The following is a 19,272-nucleotide window of genomic DNA, read 5'->3' on the forward strand; positions in this document are numbered from 1 at the left end:
GGGATTTGGCTCTGAAAAAATTAATTAGCAAAATCTGCTAATTTTCTTTAAAGCAACTATGTTTTTGAAAAAAAATTAAGGATAGCTTTGATTTTGCCTAAAATAGTTGCTATTTGCCAAAAATTAGTGTTCTTAACTTTATTTAAAGAGAAATATAATATCTTCATAGACCTAGTTTTCTAATTTGAGGTCTTCTGGACTGTGTATTGAAGAATAATGGAAATACTGTCTTTTTTTTTTTTTTTGTCCTGTCCTATAATTTTGATCATTTCTAAGCAACATAATCTCCCTGCATGAAAAAACATTCTCAGAACAATACTTTACTGCAGAATTTGCTGAAATATGAGGACACAACAGGAGCCACGTAGGCACAGAGCCTCCTGGTAGCAGGCAATTCATTTTTAGGTTGAGCCTTTTGTCCCTTGCCCTGAGTTTTGTGTGGAGCCACTTCTGATGTTCAACCCCAGGAGACTTGTATTCCTTCCAGACACTTTGGGGAAACTGTGGTTAGACATTTAAACCACGCTGTTGATGGGTTGGTGAAAGATAATAAGCCTCATTTTGTCTCCAAATGTTACAAGTTGTCCCTTGCCAATCCCTTCTGTGTCTTTGATCTTTTAACTTTGCAACTTTGGCTTAATAAAGAGGCCAGTTAAAATGGCCTTTTAGGAGAAAATCTGCTCTTTTGAACAAGCAGAATTTTTTGTGAGAGGTGTCTGCAGAAAATACTGATCTGAAAGTATTGTTTCGTGGTTCACAGGAGCTGAGCTGAGTGATATAAATTGGTGACATTTCTGTGGGTCATTTTTTTTGTACGGACTTCATTTGGTGACACCTTACCCAGAGAATATTTCTGTTAACATTTTATAGAGCAGACACACCTGCTTCCCTGCAAACACTCCACAAACAGACCATGGTGAAACAAGAAAGGTTTTAGGTATCATTTTTTTAGTAGTGAAAGAAGCCTTATATTTATTTTCTTTGCAAATCAGTCCTCAAGGCAGATTTCCCTGGGCTAGGTTATCCCAGTGGAAAGTGTGAGCAGGAGAACTGCAGCCTTCCAGATGTCTGAAAGTTTGCTGGTTTGTGGTACTTAAAACACTTTACAAATAATTCTCAAAAGGTCTCAGAGTCAGTGAAACACGGACATATCAAAGGAGCTTTGCCAGCACTGTCATGTTAAAAACCTTTCCAAAGCACTCCAGTGAGGGCCCAGGTGTCTCTCACACCCACAAAGAGCTTTTGGTATCATCAGAGGTTTCCATTTCCGTAGCAATCCCTGTAGATCATGAGGCTGCCAGCAAGGATTCAGACTGGGTAGCAAATGATGAATGGGAAGCTGCTGCTTCCACGTTTTCTGCTGCTTGAGACACATTTCAAGGCAAAATGACAGCTCCAGAATCACACCCTGTTCCTTGCGCATCTCGGCGAAAAACAAGATGAAAAAAGAACCTGTCTCAGTCCCCAGCCAGTCATGGAAATATCTGTTCAAAAGAGCAGCCTCTACTTCTCTCAGGGCCAAATACCAGGTGCAGGCAGGCTGAGTGGGTGGGGAGTGTCTGCAGGACGCTGCATCCAGACATCAGGAAGCAGCAGTGCTGCTGCAATATTGCTCCTTATGCTTTGTGAGCTTAGACTCCCATTTAAAGTTCAAATCCAGGAGGAAACTTGTGACCCGCCATCAGTGAGATCCTCAATAAACTAAAGGCCAAGTTCCCCTCACCTGTCCCTCAAGTAGGTATTTATTGCTTTCAAGGTACCTGGATAAAATGCTTGGAAATTTCAGAGCCATGTGAAGACACTCATGCAAAATGTTTCTGTTTTCTTACTTTTAATCTCTTTCCCAGAGTCATCTAAGGTTATGTAGAACATGTACAGCTGTAAGAGGAATTCCTGGAAATATGTTTTCTTATTATTGCATGGTCAAATTGCACCTTGCAGGGCAATAACAGATATAATAATTATTCTGCACAGTGTTTTATAAAGGCACTGCTGGTGGATCACAGTCTTGAGCTCCCTTGGACTTGATGAAGCAGGAAATTCCTCTCTGAAAAGACAGAAACCAAATTTCAGTGCATGCAGGCGGCTTAAACTTTTGCCAGGAGAAGGGTGCTGTGATTATAGCAAAAATATTGTAGGAGAAATTATTTTGGGAAGAATAATTATGCCAACAGAGCAAAGAGACTCAAGGAAGAAAACACAGTGGTTATGACTGCAATTACAGGGGCAACCAATAGCTGTTTTCCAGCATTATAAAAGCTATATATATCCAAGATTCCAGATGCTCAATGGCATCCAAAAAACCTGGGCTCTATATGTCAGTGTCATGTAAATGACATTTTCCTTGACAGAGACACAATGGAGTTACACCCTCTCCACAGTTTTGAAGTACCAGGGAAGAAAGTAAATAAAAGTAGTTGCATTTGGAATATCCTGGATGAATATTAGAAAATTTAAACCTGTCCAGAAGTAGCAGTTAGTCACTAGATATCATATAATTAAAGAGCTTGAAATGAGTAAGGTTGGGCAGTCCATTACAGCACCAGACTGATTTAGAAGGCAGAATGAGGCTATATTGTTTTTTCATGTCATAAAAGTTGCAGACTTGGATAATGAAATGTCAGAAAGACTCTGCTCTTATAGCTCAGCTGTTTCTTAAAGCCCTGCTTTTATTTTCAGATTTGCTGTTAATTCCACTGAAATTTGACCCAGAGGAATTTTGTGCTACTATTTCAGTAACATAAAGATCATGAGTGGATTGTGAAATTGTTCTAGGATATTACCTCTTTTCAACAATGCTATAACAACTTAAAAGCAAACGAAGAGATAAATCTATGAAACATAAAGCTGGGAGTGCCCCATGGAATGAAATTATATGACAAGACCTCAATTCTCTGTGCCAGCCATTGGAATAGAGAGTGCCAAGTGAAGAATGAATGGTGGAAAATTGGCTTTTAAATAATTGTAAAGGAAAACAGAGATTGCAAGAGACTATCATTAAAATGTGGGGTTTTAAAAATCAAAAGCTGGTTGCAATTTTGACAATTCTAAGTTGGCAGGTGGCTGCAGACAAAATTACACTTTTCATCTGCTCTGGAAATAGTAGTTAATAACTCTTAGGCATTTCTTGCCTGTGGGACTCCAAAAACAAACCAGTGTGCCCAGATGAGATATTAATGGGTGGTTCATGAACACTGGTGCCATTATGAACCAACTCAGAGAGTGTGGTAACAAAAACTATAAGTTATATAAAATTGTTTGTAGATAAAGGACACCACGGAGGAAGTGAGAATGAGAACAGAGGAACCTGGTGAGATCTATATAATTGGCATTGGGATAAATGGTTTCTGAAGAAGTAGAGAGTTTTTTGTAAGATGCATTCTGTCTCTTCTGCGCTGGGAAAAAAAATAAAAAGGGGGGAAAAAAGCCTAGACATGCAAAGTCTCTGCTTGCCAGCAAAAATTCCATAGATTGCTAGTTTGGGGAAGAGAGAGAGCTCTGGGCAGCACCCATGAATGCAAGGCAAGACACTCAAATTCTTCTGTGTATTCTGGGGTAGAAAAGACACAGTTGTGCCACCTTTCCCTGTGGGTCAGGCACTGCAGTCACTGCCCACAGGGGTGGTTTGAATTCCATGGATCCAAGACCTTCAGCTGACAAAAAGAGACCACCCTGGCCTGGGTGACATGAAAGCTAGAAAATCCTTCCTGCCCTGGCCCTTGCAGTTTTGTCATTCTTATTGATTACAGCCTCTCTGAGCTCTGACTTCTAAACACTATAGGTTTTGGGGGAGGGGGAAATAGCTGTGCTTTGTGACTACATATTTTGTTTTCTTTTTGAGTCTTTGGCTTGGAAAGCTCAATAAGAGGAGTAACATAAAAAATGCTGCGGAAAACATGGAATGAAAGCAGCTTTACCTTGTTCTTGGATGAACTGGAGCTGATGAGTCAGTAAAGCATCTTCTTATTCCTCTTGTTCTGTTCAGATAAACGTTCTCAGTTAAAAACCCCAGAGATTTTGCCCAGACTCTGACTTAAAATCTTGCCCAATGCAGACCTGTTTGCTCAGTGAACAAAACTTTTGTTTAGTCTCAGAATAAAAGATCCTCTTTAGTTAGTGCATGTTTCAAATGAAAGGGTCCAGGCACAGCAAATATCATGCATGCATTCAGTGAATTCATGAGGAACAGATGTCATTAGCAGGCAGAAAGAGGGGGAGGCACTTACGGTTTGAATTATTTAAGCATATGGTAGCAAAGAACAACCAAAAGATAAAACAGAAAGTATTTTTGCACTGTTAGTCCAAATTGCATATTCTCATAGTCATTCAAAATCCTCCTAGGAAAGATTAATAATCAGCTCTTGTTGGCAACAGGCCTTTATTTGGAAGACCCCAAGCAAGATTAGAGTGCTCCTGTGCTGGGCTATTTGAGGAGATCAGGTGAGAACCAGTTCCACAGAAATCTGTGATTCCAAAGCACACGATGGAATGATTATTCCAACTAGGGATTGTTTACAGGGAGTTGTATCCTAACTTGCCCACTGCATTGTTTTGTGCTTTTCTGAAGGTGACATCTCAGGAAATATCTCATGTCCAGTTGCTCTGTTCAAGGCAGAAATGGTCCTTCCGCACTCAAGATGTCCCATGCAGTGGGACACTGGAACTATGTCAGGATTCTGTAGGGCCACATAAGTGATAAAGGGACTGGAGCATCCTTCCTATGGAGACAGGCTGAGAAAATTTGGGCTGCTCAGCCAGGAGATGAGAAGGTTGTGTGGAGACCTCACAGAACCTTCCAGTGTCTGAAGGGGCTGCAGGAAAGCTGGAGAGGGACTCTGCATCGGGAACTGGAGTGATGGGAAAAGGGAAAATGGCTTCAAACTGAGAGTGAGTTTAAATCAGATATTGGGAAGAAATTGTTGGCTGTGAGGGTGGTGAAGCCCTGGCACAGGGTGCCCAGAGAAGCTGCCCCATCCCTGGCAGTGTCCAAGGCCAGGCTGGACGGGGTTTGGAGCAGCCTGGGGTAGTGGAAGGTGTCCCTGCCCATGCGTCGTGTTCCACAGTGGGGAACTGCGAAGAACTCCTTTAAAACGAATTAAGTCAAACGAGACAAATACTGTATCTGAGGGCAGTTTATTGGTAATGAAAAAAAAAGCAAACAAAAAAAAAAAACCAAAAAAACCCCCCCAAAAAACCCCAAAAAACCCACCAAAATAAGAAGGACTCGCCCTACTTAAGAGGGCTACAGGGAGAGAGAGCAGAGACACGGAGGGCGCCGCCGGCGGAGCTCGGGGTGTGCCCTCCGTGTCCCTGAGGCGGGGCTGTGCTGCCGGCCTGGGGACTGTGGGGACTGTGGGGACAGCAGCCGGGCACGGTGTCGGGGGGATCGGGCAGGAGGGCCAGGAGCCCGGGCAGGAGGGTCAGGAGCCCGGGCAGGAGGGTCAGGAGCCCGGGCAGTAGGGCCAGGAGCCCGGGCAGGAGGGCCAGGAGCCCGGGCAGGAGGGTCAGGAGCCCGGGCAGGAGGGCCAGGAGCCCGGGCAGGAGGGTCAGGAGCCCGGACAGGGTTGGACGCAGGTGGCTCAGGACGGGACGAAGAGACGAAGGCGGCAGGGCGCTGATCAGGGACACAGGGAGGAAGGACAGACGCCAGCGAGGGCAGCAGAGCCCAGAGGTAAGATGCCAAAGCTGCCAGAGCGTAAGGCTCAAAAATCCCCCGCTCAAAAGCGAGTTTTGAAAAGCGACTCTGAGAAATCCCTGGAATCACAGTATCACAAAAGCCTCAAGGCAAAAGCCAGCGGGAGGCAAGAGCGTAATCTCCAAAGTGCCGCCAGGCTTGTGTTCTTTGTGTGCCCCTGGCTGCTCCCAAAGCCTGGCCCTGCTCACAGAGGACATCGGCCAGCTCCGACCTCCGGCCCTCTGATGGGAGCAGTCCCTGGGGGCAGCTCAGTGTCCCCTGTCCCGTGGGAGATGTCACCAGGCAGATTCCTCCCAGAGACCAAGCTTCTCCTGGTTTCCCCCTCCCCTGTGTGCCTCTGACAGGCAAAGCAAAGCTAAATCAGCTCCTCGGACCATGGCACTGCATGATCTGAAGGTCCCTTCCAAGCCAAACCATTCCATGATTCTGTGATTTAACAGCACTGGCTGCAGAATGAGGCAGGATAAAATGCTGAGGCCAAAGTAAATCACCTCTCGAAACACCTCTGCCCATCACAGCAAACATGACATTGCACTGCAGTAACTTCTCACTTTGCCTTTCACCTTCAGTATTTTTATGGGAGGTGTTAAGACCATAATTAATTCTGAAAAGCAGACAAATGCAATGAGCATGCATCTGATCCTATAAAAATCAAATGGGATATTCCCCTCTTGGTAACAGGATTTTTGTAAAAATCCTGATAGTTCTTAACAGGGATTAGGTTTAAGTAGGAAGGTTTTTAATATTGGAAATCAGCTTATTTTTGTGGTCTTCTTATGTTATGATTTTTATTCCCAAAATACACATTTGTGTTAAAAATAACAGTTTTTATAATGATCTGGAAAACTGTTAAACTCACCAGAGTTAGGAAGGTAAGAAATGAAATTAATATATGAAAAAATTACGCTTCTCCAAGGTGAAACTTTCCCCAGCTAAATGGAAAAACATCAGTTACTGCGCATCTATGCCTAACATAACTCTAATGACTGCAAAGTAAATTTTGCCACATCTTATAATTTAAGTTATTGAAACTTCGGGAGTATAAACTATTCACAACACTGTATTTAAAAAGGGGTTATTTATATCTTTAGTTTCATGTGCAAGATACATGGCAGAGTGAAAAATTAAACTGAGAGTCAGGAGAATCTTAAACAAAAGTACAGGTGAGAGGTGCAAAGGAAGAGTCCAGTAGCACAGTACATCTGTAAATCATCATTAATGAAGTATTTTGTAGATTCATTGGTCAACCCTTGCCTAAATTAAAATAAATGTCATTATCATGAAAGTAGTACTGGTACTTATAGAGCTAATGTATATTTGGGGTTGAGATATAAGCAGCAATTAATTTATGTATTTGGAACAAAATCTACTGAACTATTTTGTGTCTGTCTTCACAAATTCTATAGCCAATTCTATTTGGTTGTTAATAAAATCAAGGATAATTATTGCAGGACAGCAAACACCTTACCAAAATCCACCTCTGTGTTAGCATGCTCAGTATCCAGTCACCAAGGAAAAGTAGTTCTGCAGCACTTTAGGAACCAAATTTGTACAGGAAAGTTAAAATGAAGATGTGGGAAATGAAAATTGATTTTTTTTTTTCACCCCATGAGAGTTTGTCATAAAATGTTAACATTCTTCACCAAACCAGCTCCAAACAGTTGGCATTTTTAAAAACAGAGCTGGGAATGTTTTTCCTGTGTGAAAAAGCCCAAAGGGATACTTTGAGTTTTTGTCCTGATTTGGTATCAGGACAAAGTGTTTCAATAATGGAATTTCCTGTGTGATGAAAACCCTGGGTATCTGTCAGTTCTTTTTAGAAAATCTGAAGAATTTCACAGAATAATACATGGAGGCAAATACTGGTGAAGAAAATCCAGCTGTGTTGCTTGCACCAGCAGGAAGCTCAGCCTGAGGGCTCCAAACTCCCCTTTTCTGCAGACTAGATATAGAAGAACACATTTTTAATGCAGTGTTCAATCTCAGGAGCCAGAATAGAATTTTTTTCAAGACACTGAGTAATGTCTTAGAAGATATTTCCTGTAGACCCTTGGTTTTAATCTGCACTTTGTTTCTTAAATTTTTTTTCTTTGCATAGCTTGCACTTCCATCACTTCTCTGAAACATTCATTGGTTAATAATTTGATATCTAACTATTTGCAAATTTATCATTTTCAAGAATTTGTGTGTCTTTGGAGGAGAACTTCTCAACTGTGAAATAATATCATCATGATCTTACAACATATTACTAATTCAACAATATTCTGACTGGAAATGAATCATAATACTGAGTAATAAAGACTTTCAACTCATTTAAAATGTTGATTTGCAATTCACTTGAATTTAATCAGAGGAAAAGCTAATGATTTCCAGAAAGAGACTTCTAAAGTTTAGTATCTCTTATTTGTGTTTTCCTAACAATAAGATATCATAGAATAGAGAATGGTTTGGGTTGAAAGTGGCCTTAAATATTATTTCATTCCAACCTCTGCTGTGTCACTTGATTTTACTTCATTTTTCAACCAGTAAAAAGTTGAATTTAACAATATTTCCATGCACTGCCTATGAAGTGCCATGCTAAATTAAAAGAGTATTTTGCAGTTTTAGCCTAAAAATTCCATCACCAGGCTTGTTTGCTGGAGAAATCCTCCCTGGTTTCTCTACAGTGCACAGGTGATTTTACAGACCAGTGACTTTTGTGTACTGGGGTGGGGGGGTTGAGAAAATACGGCCAAATGAAAGAAAGGCAATGGGAGTGCAGAATGGTTTTGTGACTAAGTGTGCAAAGGAAAACTGAGAGGAAGAGTAAAGCGTAGTGACTGTGCCTTTTTGCAATGAAAAGCAAGAGTTGATATAAATATTTGTCTTTTTTCTTGGAATCAGGGCCTTGTTAATTCATTTTTTGTTCAGATAGAATAAGGATTGTTCAGTACTGGCATATCACACATAAACAAAACCTTTCAATAGTACTGATGGCAGTTAATGATAGATTTTTTTATAGGCAGTGTCAAAAGCCTAGGACTTTTGCATTAAAACCAACCAGCACCTGTGTCATCTTCTATTTTCTTACATATCTGACTTTAATTGCAGTTACGGACTCCAGACTGATCCTGTGCTCATCTGCGAAAACCCTTTCCTCTTTCAGAAATGTTCTGCCTGCCATGAAATAGGTGGAGGGGAAAAATAGATGTGCTCACTGAAAATCCATGGCCTGGAGAGCCAAAAGGGCCATTCTATAGCCTGAACATTTTCAAAGATACTCAGTGGGGTTGTACTGAACAGAACCATTTGTGACACAAATGGAGCTGCATCCTGAAGGGAGGAGACATTGATTGTCAGCAGCACGTGGGGAGATGAATATGAACTATGCAGGAAGTGAATCCAGCTGCCTTTTAGGTGACTGGTCACACCCTGTTCTTCCCATGTCCAAATCATCAAGTTGTTCTGGTCGATGCTGTGTTTTTAACTCCATTCTTACTTACCCTTAATATTCTTGCTGGTTTGTCCATTGGCTGTGCTCAAGCACTTCCATTTATTCTTTCCACAACATTTTGGAACATGGAAGGTTCTACTGAGTTCAGCTTTCCCTTATAACCCTCAGGAAAATCCCTACTCTACCCATCATTTAGGTGAGGGAGGTGGTGAATACAATGGAAAAATTTCAAATAGCCAAGTTAGAAATAATCTGACGGTGAGCTGAGCAGGATATTAATGTAGGGAAAATATGATATAATATCTCACTTTAGGTGAGTTTGCAGTGGAAGATGAAGTGACTTGAGTGTTTGTGACTACTGTGAATTACTCTTAAATTCTCTTAGCATTTGGCAGAACAGACTGGAAGATTAAGATCAGGTAGTAAGAGATATTCTGCTCGTTTTGCTCCAGACAATATTGACATTTTACAATGAGAATTGAGATAGACCGTCAAAATGTCCAGTGCAAACCATAAAAAGCTTTTGACACTTCTGCAGTTCATAAAATACTGAACTAGAAGCATTTACTGTGCCATAAAGAGTTTTAAATGAGTGAGGCTTAGAGTTTTCTCAAAGATTATGCTTTCCTTTGTGACTGGTCAAATTCCTTCTGGAAATTAGATTAATTAAAAGTGGCATCTAAATTAGTTTTAGCCCCCTTTTTGAATGTTTTCAAAACAGCCCTGAAATAACAGCTTATCATATACAGCTCTTTCCTGTGCATGAAGTAATCTTATTTGCAAAAGCCAGGTTAGATTTTAATAAATGCTTTCTCCTGTTAATAAATAACACATGTTCTTTTATGTATGTGCTCAGTATGTGAAAGGAGTTTTCACCTCCTTTTTGATACAAAGTCAGAGGAGTCTGGTTGAAAATTTAAGTCAGTAAATTCAGATTTTTTTTTTTCAGGAACATGTGAGAACTCTTTGGATAGTTGAATCATTGTAAGTTTGATACGTAGAACTTATATAAGTTTTATATTTCTAGTCACTGTGTAGACATTCACATACTTTAAAATTTATTCATATATTACAGTTAATGCATTGATTAAATGGCAATAGTCTGTGCTAAAATTCCTCATTACCCTTGCAAAGGGAAGTACTTGAAAGCCAGGAAAACACCAGCGGCAGGGATGTGTGTTTGGATGGCTGCATTAAGGTACAGCTGGAGATAGTGGAATCACCACAAAATCCAAGGAAATCATTAGCTTGACACCAGGATTTGGGTTATATCCACTGTCCTCATTTCCTGTGAGAAGTGCCAGCCAGTAATGGAAAGCAAACCACACCAATCTGGTTCAGCATGTTAAAATTTGCAAGTTTCTTTTTTTTCTTTCTGGAATGCTTGTGGTTTCACAGAGCTTTTAGGATTTTGAATTCTTCTTTACTGTGTTTTAATTTTGTGAGGGTGCCTGGCTTAAAAAAAAAAATAAGACCTGCTTTGAGGTCAGCAGGAAGTGTAGGAAGTATAAAAGGTTATTAATATTAAATGAATTATTTGTTTTCTAGAATCTGACCATTGCTCTGGTTTTCACCTCAAAACATTTTAATTTGCATCCCATGAGGAGAATTGGAAGGGCCCATCATTTAAACTAATGCAATTATTCTTGATAGGTTAACTTAGATATTGACCAAGTATTTACTGTCCTATTCCTCCTAGCTAGCAAAATCTGATAATTAACACACAGCTGCTGCATTTTAAGGTGTGGCCTCAGTAACTTCCAGAGTTTTTCCAATAAAAGTTTAACTGAAAGAAAAAGTCTACAGCTGATAAGCATTGAATTTTATTTCCACAAATGTTACTGAAGAAAAATTTGCACTTTTTATTTGAAGACTCAATCCTCAGCTGCAGTGACCCTGATTCCTTGAATTCAGAATTTTGATGTTCAGTGAGGAAAACTTTGCCACAAGTCTCAGTGGTTTGAGAAGGGACTCCCAGGTTTTCAGTACTTCATCTGTTTGTCTCTTTGAAGTTAAATCTTTGGTTTTGTTTTCTGTTTTTAAATAGATTGCACTAATAACAGAAATTAAATGTTTTTGAGAACTATATGCTAAGAACTAAAAAAGAATATAGAAAACCCAGTGCTTCTAAGTGAGAAAATGTGCTTTTAGAAAAATATATGTTTAAATCATTCTTTACATTGAATTAGCTTAATATGATCCCAGTCTTCTGTGTCACATGGCTCCTTTGTGCTGACATGTGCAATAACAGAGTAGTGAACACCACAAGCCAAACATTTATGTCAAAGACCCTTTGGATAATCTTCCAAAAAAGCAGGTGTTCACCAAACCTGATGTTTGGGAAGTAAAATAATTGCACAAGCTGAAGACAGGTAATAGTGCATGAAAGCAAAGGTTTGCATCAGCTCAATTCCTGTTTAAACCTTCAGGAATGGAAAATTATGTTCTGTCCTTTATTAGGACAAGACTTGTAGGCCTCAAACCTCACTGTAATGGATGGGAGGACCTACCACAGTATGAAATACATTTTAATTGCAAACATACTATTTCCTCCTACTATTCCCTGCTTTATTTGCATGTATAAAATGTGAAATCCATAAGAATGAAAAAGTAAAGATTTTCCACCTGATAATAATAATGTTTTCTTCCCCCTTTTATGACCTGTAATTATTCAAACAAATATTTATTGTCCAAGAACTGCACTTTCTGATGAAACCTTTCAAGTTTAAATATTGAGTAACTCCTGTTAGAAGCACAGACTTCTGGAAGAAATCAGCCCTCTTTTAGGTCAACCTATAACATTCAAAGATATGACTTTGTGTGTGGTGCTTGAAGACATATTATCTCTTGAACATCATAATCATGGCATGTATCTCATGATAAGGAATTTTTTGTGGATAACATAGCCAGGGAGATGCTGTGGCATTTGGGTATTTTGTAGTCCCTTTACTGTTGCTCTCTGAGCCAGGACCTCAACTAGATCCTCATACATCCCAAACCCGTGACCTCATCTTCAGGCTGTAGTGTGTGAGCACGCTTTCCCTCTCAGCTCTCCCCACAAAAACCTAGTGGAAGCAGATATGTCTCTGGAAAAGTGTTGTTTTGGCTTGGATGAAGCAGCGTATTTCAATGAAGTTTCATTTAGCTGAGAATGTTCCGACCCGCTCTAATTAGAGGCCTGTGTTTTAAGCTGGTTATGGCTTTGCCAAAAATTAATGGGTTGAAATGGGCTGAAACTTTCCATGATTGTTCTCTGCCTTAGGCTGAGTCTTTTGAAGGCAAAGGTTTAACCATTTTGTAGGTCAGAAAAGCTGGGGCTGGTCCACCGATGTGCAGAGATTACTCTCATACCTCTGTGGTTTGGAGGAGGACCATCCAATTTGACAGGGAGAAGACCTGATGCACTGAAATGTCTTTTGCAATTCTCAAGGAAATTCTTTTGAATTTAGTCTTTGGCAGTGCACATCTGTATGGCAGTAGAACTCGTAGAACACTCAGCTGATAATTTTGTTCAGTTGCCTCAGCACTGATCAAACTCAGCCTCCACAGAGCTGCCTCATGGGCTGGAGTGCAAAGGATGTTGCTTTGCCCCCTTGTCCTGGGACATCAGCGAAATGACAACTTCCATCACTCCCTTTAGCTGAATGGTATAGGAAGAAATTTCTCTTCAAAATTCTGAAAATAGAAATTCAGTTGAAATTGAGCTGTCATAGCTTATGGATGAGGAATTCTCCAGGGAGTCATAGTTGTATCAGTAGAGCACTGTCTCAGAGAAAGGGGCTTTTTCTTCCTTCTCTAGTTTCTGCTGTGACCACAACTCAGTGTCCTGTGGTGGATTGAGTCATCCCAGACTGTACTATAAGTATCAATAAAGTGAGATTGCAGCACACTTTGTGCAACGAGATTTTAATCTCCTGCCCTCTTCACCCCTTCCCTTAAGATTATGAAAGAGTTTTAATGAGGAAACGTTTGACATTTAAAATTACTCAGACTAGGACAAGGAGAAAAAGGTTACTGATGTGTCTTCAGTATTTATTATAACAAGTGACTTTTGTTCACGAGCACAGGATCAGGAAGCTGCATTTAGTAAAATGTTTAACTAACATTTTTAACATTACCATGAACCATGTAATTCATTCACAGAAAGTGAAAGAACATTCAGATCTCCCTGGGGCATTGCTTTACCAAAATAAAGGGTAATCTACTACTTCCAGAAGTTTTATTTTGGTGTGTCCTCCTCCAGTTAGGACTTCCAGGAATCCACTTATCAAAGGAAGCATTTCACCTGCAGCTCTGAAATCCTGACAGATGAGCCCCCAGTTCCTCATTTCCCAGAACCCAAATAAAATCTGAGGTAATGACTCATAAAATGCCTTACACCAGTCTCAGCAATGAGCTATTTTTTTCGCTTGCTGTGGCCATTCATTTCAGCTTCACAAAACATCTTTTTTTGCACTTTGCACAAGGTTGCCTCATCCAGTTATGTCAATTAGCCCCAGGCAGGAAAAGTCCCTGCTGGCAGCAGGCCACAGTGCTGGGGAAGGCTGGTTGTGACTCTGTCTGCACCAGGATTTTGCCAGGCTGGTCTTTTACATGAGAGGAAGCAGGAGAAGCTGGCTTGGTGATGGAGAATGAAGCTGAGCTGCTGCAGCCTCGTTCTTGTGTGGATGAAGGACCAGCTTGGGGCCAGGCAGGCAAATAAATTTATTTAATTGGGTCATGGAGTCATAGAATGGTCTGGATTGAAAGTGACCTTAAAGATTTTTTAGTTCCACCCCCTGCTGTGGGCAGGGGCACCTGCCACTGTCCCAGGCTGCTCCAAGCCTGTCCAGCCTGGCCTTGGACACTTCCAGGGATCCAGGGGAAGCCACAGCTTCTCTGGGCACCCTGTGCCAGGGTCTCCCCACCCTGAAACTAGATCAAATCTGATATTTTCCATAAATTTTTCCTCACTGAGCATCTGGCATCTATGGCATTGCCTTTTTATGTGTGAAAATTTCAATTTCAATTGAAAAATAGCTAAACATTATGGATTGACTGCTTGGACTGGAAATGGTTCAGTCTGATATCAATCTGTATCCCCTGCTGTACCATTTGATGATAGCTAAGAATAAAAGTCTCTACTATTTCCCCCTGAGGAGTGGGCAAAATAGTAGAGACTATTCCATCTATTCCATCCTCTGTTCTTTTTTTTTTTTTTTTTTTTTTTTTCCCTCCTGTGAGTTTTGACACCTTTTCATGCCAGCATTTCTTCTCTGGATTCTGGTAGCTGCTAACTGTCAGGATTTCAACAACTGCCCTCTATGTAGGCTTTCACTCTGCTTATCTTGCCCAGCTCTAGTTCATTTATGTCCTCACAGCACAATTTTCACAGTGAAGCTGTGCCAAGATCACACATATGAGTTGAACCAAGCAGCACATTGGACTTCCAGGCTGCTAAAAGTCTGGGTATTATTCACCCAAAGTACAGTTCCCATGAGAGGTGAGGTCCTGCAAGGGGTTTCTGTGTTAAAATTGTCAAAAAAGTTCCAGGCACAAAAAAACCCCTTATCCATCTGTTCTGGTTTGGAATGAAAAGCTGCCTGCCCCATGCAAGAATGGGAGTTTAGATTTTTAATCTACCTATTTTTTAAAAACAGTGTGAAATATTTGTGATTTGTTGTCTTTCAAGGTTTTATAGATCATGCACTCAGAACAATAAAATGTGCATACTTATTACTCTATCCCACAGCTGAAACATGTTTTCAAGTTATGATTTATCTCCTTAGAAAGGTGCCCCTGCATCAGTAATCCTGAGTGAGGTGGGGAATGTGAAGACACAGGATATGGATTCATTAATCCCAGGCCCTAAAGACCAGGAGATAATTTGTAGGAAGGAAAATCTACCTTTGGTGGAAGATGACCAGGTCAGGGAGCACTTAAAGAAGCTGGACAAATGTAAATCCATGGGCCCTGACAGGATGTACCCATAGGTACTGGGGAACCTCACTGATGTCATCATGAAACTGCACTTGGCAGTCTTTGCATGATTGAATTTGAATTATTGGTGACTGGAGGAACTGGAGCAGAACCAGTGTCACCCCTGTCCTCACTGAGGGCAGGGAGGACCCAGGGAACAACAGCAGCACTTCAGTCCCTGGAAAGGTAATGGAGTCATTCATCCTGGAAGCCATTTGCAGGCACAGGAAGGACAGGAAAGTCATGAATGGTCAGCATGAATTCACCTCAGGGATGTTGTGCTTGACAAACCTGATAATCTTCCATGACAAATTGCCTGGCTTGCTATTTCTCCTCCCTTCTGCCCTCTGCTTCCATCTCCTTCCATGCATAGATATTTTTCATGCTCACTGTATCCCCTGAATCACTTTTTCTCCTACCCTGTCTCCCAATTAGCTCCATTCCTCCAAAGCCAAGTAATTCATTTGTACCATATTCTTCATTTTCCCCCACAGCACTGGAATATGCAATCCAAACTATTCCTTGGCTCTTGTTTAACAAATGGAGACTTCTTATTCATTCCAATTTGTTCCTACTAATCATTCCTTTTAACAGTCCTTTGACAATAAATCCAGCCAAAGAAAAGAAAAGCTGCTTTAATCTTTGTTCTCCACAAAGTATCCCTGTATTTTATGGTCATTGCAAGGCTGAGGGAGCTGGGGGGGCTCAGCCTGTAGAAAAAGAGACTCAGGGGAGACCTTCTCCCTCTCCACAATTCCCTGACAGGAGGGTGCAGCCAGGGAAGGGTCATACCGCTTCAAAAAGATGCAGTTCCACATTGAACTTGTGGAAAAAACATTACTTTTTTTTTTTTTTTTCAATGGTCAAAATATTTGAGAGAATTTCTATTTACATTAAACACAGAGAAAAGTGGGTTGGGGAAAGGGGTGGAGAATGAGCTTGTGCTGTTCCACTGCAGTAATGATTGTCAAAATGATGTAATCCTTTACAGGGTGGAAATTCCCTTCTTTTTCACAGGACAGCTCCTTCTGAAAATCTGGTGTTAACTTTAGTGATGGATACATATTTCCAAGTCCTTGCTGGCCTAAAGTAGAACCATAATATTGCATAACTTCCGCTTCTGTGGTTCAGCAAAGATAACCCCATTGTTTCCTTTATTAAAAGTGAAGTTATTAACAGGAACAAGAGAACCTTTAAGATAATTACAGATTAATCAGCATATTAATCCATCAGATTTCTACAAATGTAACCTTCCCAAATGAAAGTGTTTAAACAGAGTGGATTGGTGAGGGTGATGTGATGCAACTTCATACAAATCTTCAGGTCAGTGTTGGTTTACAATGGACAAATATCTGATCCCCAATGTTTTTGCTGTTTCTCTTCTTTTTCCTTGCTTATTTTCTTTATCTTTTTGTAATTCCTCATTAGCTGTTTAATCTAGTCCCAATTCTTTGGTGGCAGAACATGAACTGTAGTCATTGTGAAGAAAACACATATATGACTTCACAATTCTCAGATGTGTCATGGAAAACCCTGATTTAAGTTGGGATGTAAGAATTTTGCATGGCTCATGATGGCTTTTTGAGCAAGGGTTAATTTTTCCCATTTTTGACATTTCATAGCCCTGCTTTGCCTTTGTAGGACTGGAAAAGGATTGATCTGGAGCTGATAAGAGTGATAAGGGCTTCGGCTGAAATGCGAAGCCTTATTTTCAGCAGAGCCTCCTCCTGAAGCAGCTCTTTGCCCCCTGCTATTATCTCATATTGTACCAACACCACAAGTTACTGTGCAGTAGCAATTGTGGCTTCCAGAGCATCCATCATGGATTTACCACACACTTAGCACAAAACTGCACATTGGATTTTGTGGTGCTCCAGTGAGTAAATCACCCTGCCAGGCTGTGCAGAAAATGAGCACTGTGTCCCAGAAGCAGAGAATACCTTTTTGTGGAATAAAGACAGCCTGGGGAGTTCCACACTCCTCCAGGGTGATTATTTTCTCTTTCTGTATCCTTCTCCACTTGCTGGAGGTGAGGTCCATCATCCTACTTCTCACCCAGACCCTTTCATACAACCCACTGAGGCAGTTTGCTGTCACTGCAACACATCTGAGTTTTAATGTTTCTCTCTAGAACTAATAGGAAACAGCTGTTCTAACAAAAATTTACATGTTTGCCTTCAGCTAGAAAATTCAGATATTTTTAATTTTATAGCACAGCAGTAGAGATGTTCTCTAAAAGGCTGGGGATCGAGATCCAAACTCTCCTGGGCCAAAATCTGAGTTTAACTGGTAGGATGTGTTTGGTCTAAGGTGAAGTTCTAGCTCATGTCTCAGGAAGCTCAGGGGATTTCATGGGAGCAGCTGGGGATTGATGTAGGGTCTTTCCATGCAGCTCTTTCAGGGGACTCCAGCAGCTACCTGAGGTCATGTTGGTTAAATTCACACCTACAAACATTTATAAACACCACAGTGGCACCAGGATCTGGGGATTATCAGCTGTCACCTCCTCTTCTAACCATTATGACAAATAATAACAAAATAATTTTGATTACCATCACTATATCTCATTTTTATAAATATATTGCCCCAAATTCTAGCTACAGATAGTGCAGCCAAGGGGATTTTGTGTCTATTTTGGAGAGAGGATTTAGATCCACTATGTAAAAGTAAACTGATAGCTTCAATTATTAAATGCAAGTACTTGGCCAGGCTTTAGTGAAGGAGGCCATTAAAGTTTCTGAGATATTTTTTATTTTGGTTACCAAATCCTGTTTCCAAGAGCCAGTGTCTGAATCCTGTTAAAGCAGGACTTTCCATCATTTTCCATTAAAGAAAAAAAGTCTGGATTGGGAAGTATTACCACTGCATCAGGCTTCTGCCAAAGCCTCTGCTTGGACTGCACAGCTGCCTTTAAGGTGTTTGAAAAGCCAGTCCTTCCCTGGTATAGCTGAAATCACTCCCTTTTCAAATAAGGCTCATTTTCCTTTTGGAAAGGTAGCAGGAGAACTGCTAAGTAAGAAAGGCTAGGCTGTAGGACCAGCTATAATAAATTATTTGAACAGCTTTAGTGGGGTTTTAGTGGGATTTAAGGTTCTGAAGCACAGTACCAAAATGCCACTTCCCCCATTCTAATATCACTGTTGTGAGCCCTGCCCTCCTTCTTGAGCTCCAAGGTGGCTCTTCCCTCCCCACAGGTTTGGGCCAAAAAGGGGAAGAATATGTGAGGGGGACAGGGTTGTGAAGTGTTCTGTCTGTCCTTTATTGTAGCACCAGTCTCCCACCCTTAGGACAGCCCCTGGGAGACTCCAATTGATGTCAGCGCCAAAATACGAAAATTAAACCACACCCCCACCATATTAAGGGACAGCAAAGGTGGTTAGAACCATCTTTGAAACCTCACTGGGAAGTTAAACCTGGATGATTAATTGGTAGCCCAAGAGAAAGCTGAGGAATGAAACAAATGGATAATGTTGGATTGGTAGGGCAGCAACAGAAGCCACTCAGCTCTGCTCAAGTTTTTCTGTTATATTTTGCAAAGAGACTGTAAGCAAATACCTTTTTTCTAAGCACATGGTGGTGAGTATAACCCTATCAGAGATAGCAGAGGAGCCCCACAGATATGATTGCAAACTGAATTATTTTTTCTTTTTTATTTTCCACTTAGTTTGCCCAGCTATACACAAAACATATTTTATAGCTGATGGATTTGTTTCAGCTGGCATTTTGTTGATAACTCAGAGATCCCAGCTTGATTACTCTGTAAAATATTGAAATATAGTGCTGATGGGAAATAGTGCTATGAGAAAATAGGTTATGCATCTAAAACACCTCAGGCAATAAGAAAAAAAGAAAATTATTAAAATTACACATTTATAATTTTTCCTCCCCTCATCCACCCTTCCTGACTTGAGTTTTTCAGGACATTTTCCTGGATTGTGATTTGTTCTTTTCTCATTTGTGGTACAGAAAAGACACTGATGGTGTCTGTACCTACACAGAGCCAAACCCTCAGCTGCAGGTGAGGCCTCCAATGCAGCCTAATGCTGCTTTTTCTTAATTTATATATTTGGAATTTATATAATCTGCTCTTTTTTTTTCCTACATTTGTCTTTCCTAATGCTTCCCTTTTGATACCAACATGATCACTCTCACAATGCTCTTAATGCAACCTAAAATTAGGTTTTCA

At 40.7% G+C, this 19,272-nt stretch overlaps 1 long non-coding RNA gene across 3 annotated transcripts in view; it reads left to right on the forward strand.

Moving 5' to 3' along the window:
- Positions 1 to 5,368: 5,368 nt before the first annotated feature.
- LOC128784712 (uncharacterized) overlaps positions 5,369 to 19,272 on the forward strand; it is a 46,246-nt gene continuing 32,342 nt past the window's right edge. For all 3 annotated transcript variants that reach the window (XR_008429588.1, XR_008429587.1, XR_008429589.1), the window contains exon 1: positions 5,369 to 5,671. This is a non-coding gene — a long non-coding RNA (uncharacterized LOC128784712). The remainder of the gene's footprint in view (positions 5,672 to 19,272) is intronic.

This window comes from Vidua chalybeata, chromosome 2 (assembly GCF_026979565.1).
Source record: "Vidua chalybeata isolate OUT-0048 chromosome 2, bVidCha1 merged haplotype, whole genome shotgun sequence".
Classification (NCBI taxonomy): Eukaryota; Metazoa; Chordata; class Aves; order Passeriformes; family Viduidae; genus Vidua; species Vidua chalybeata.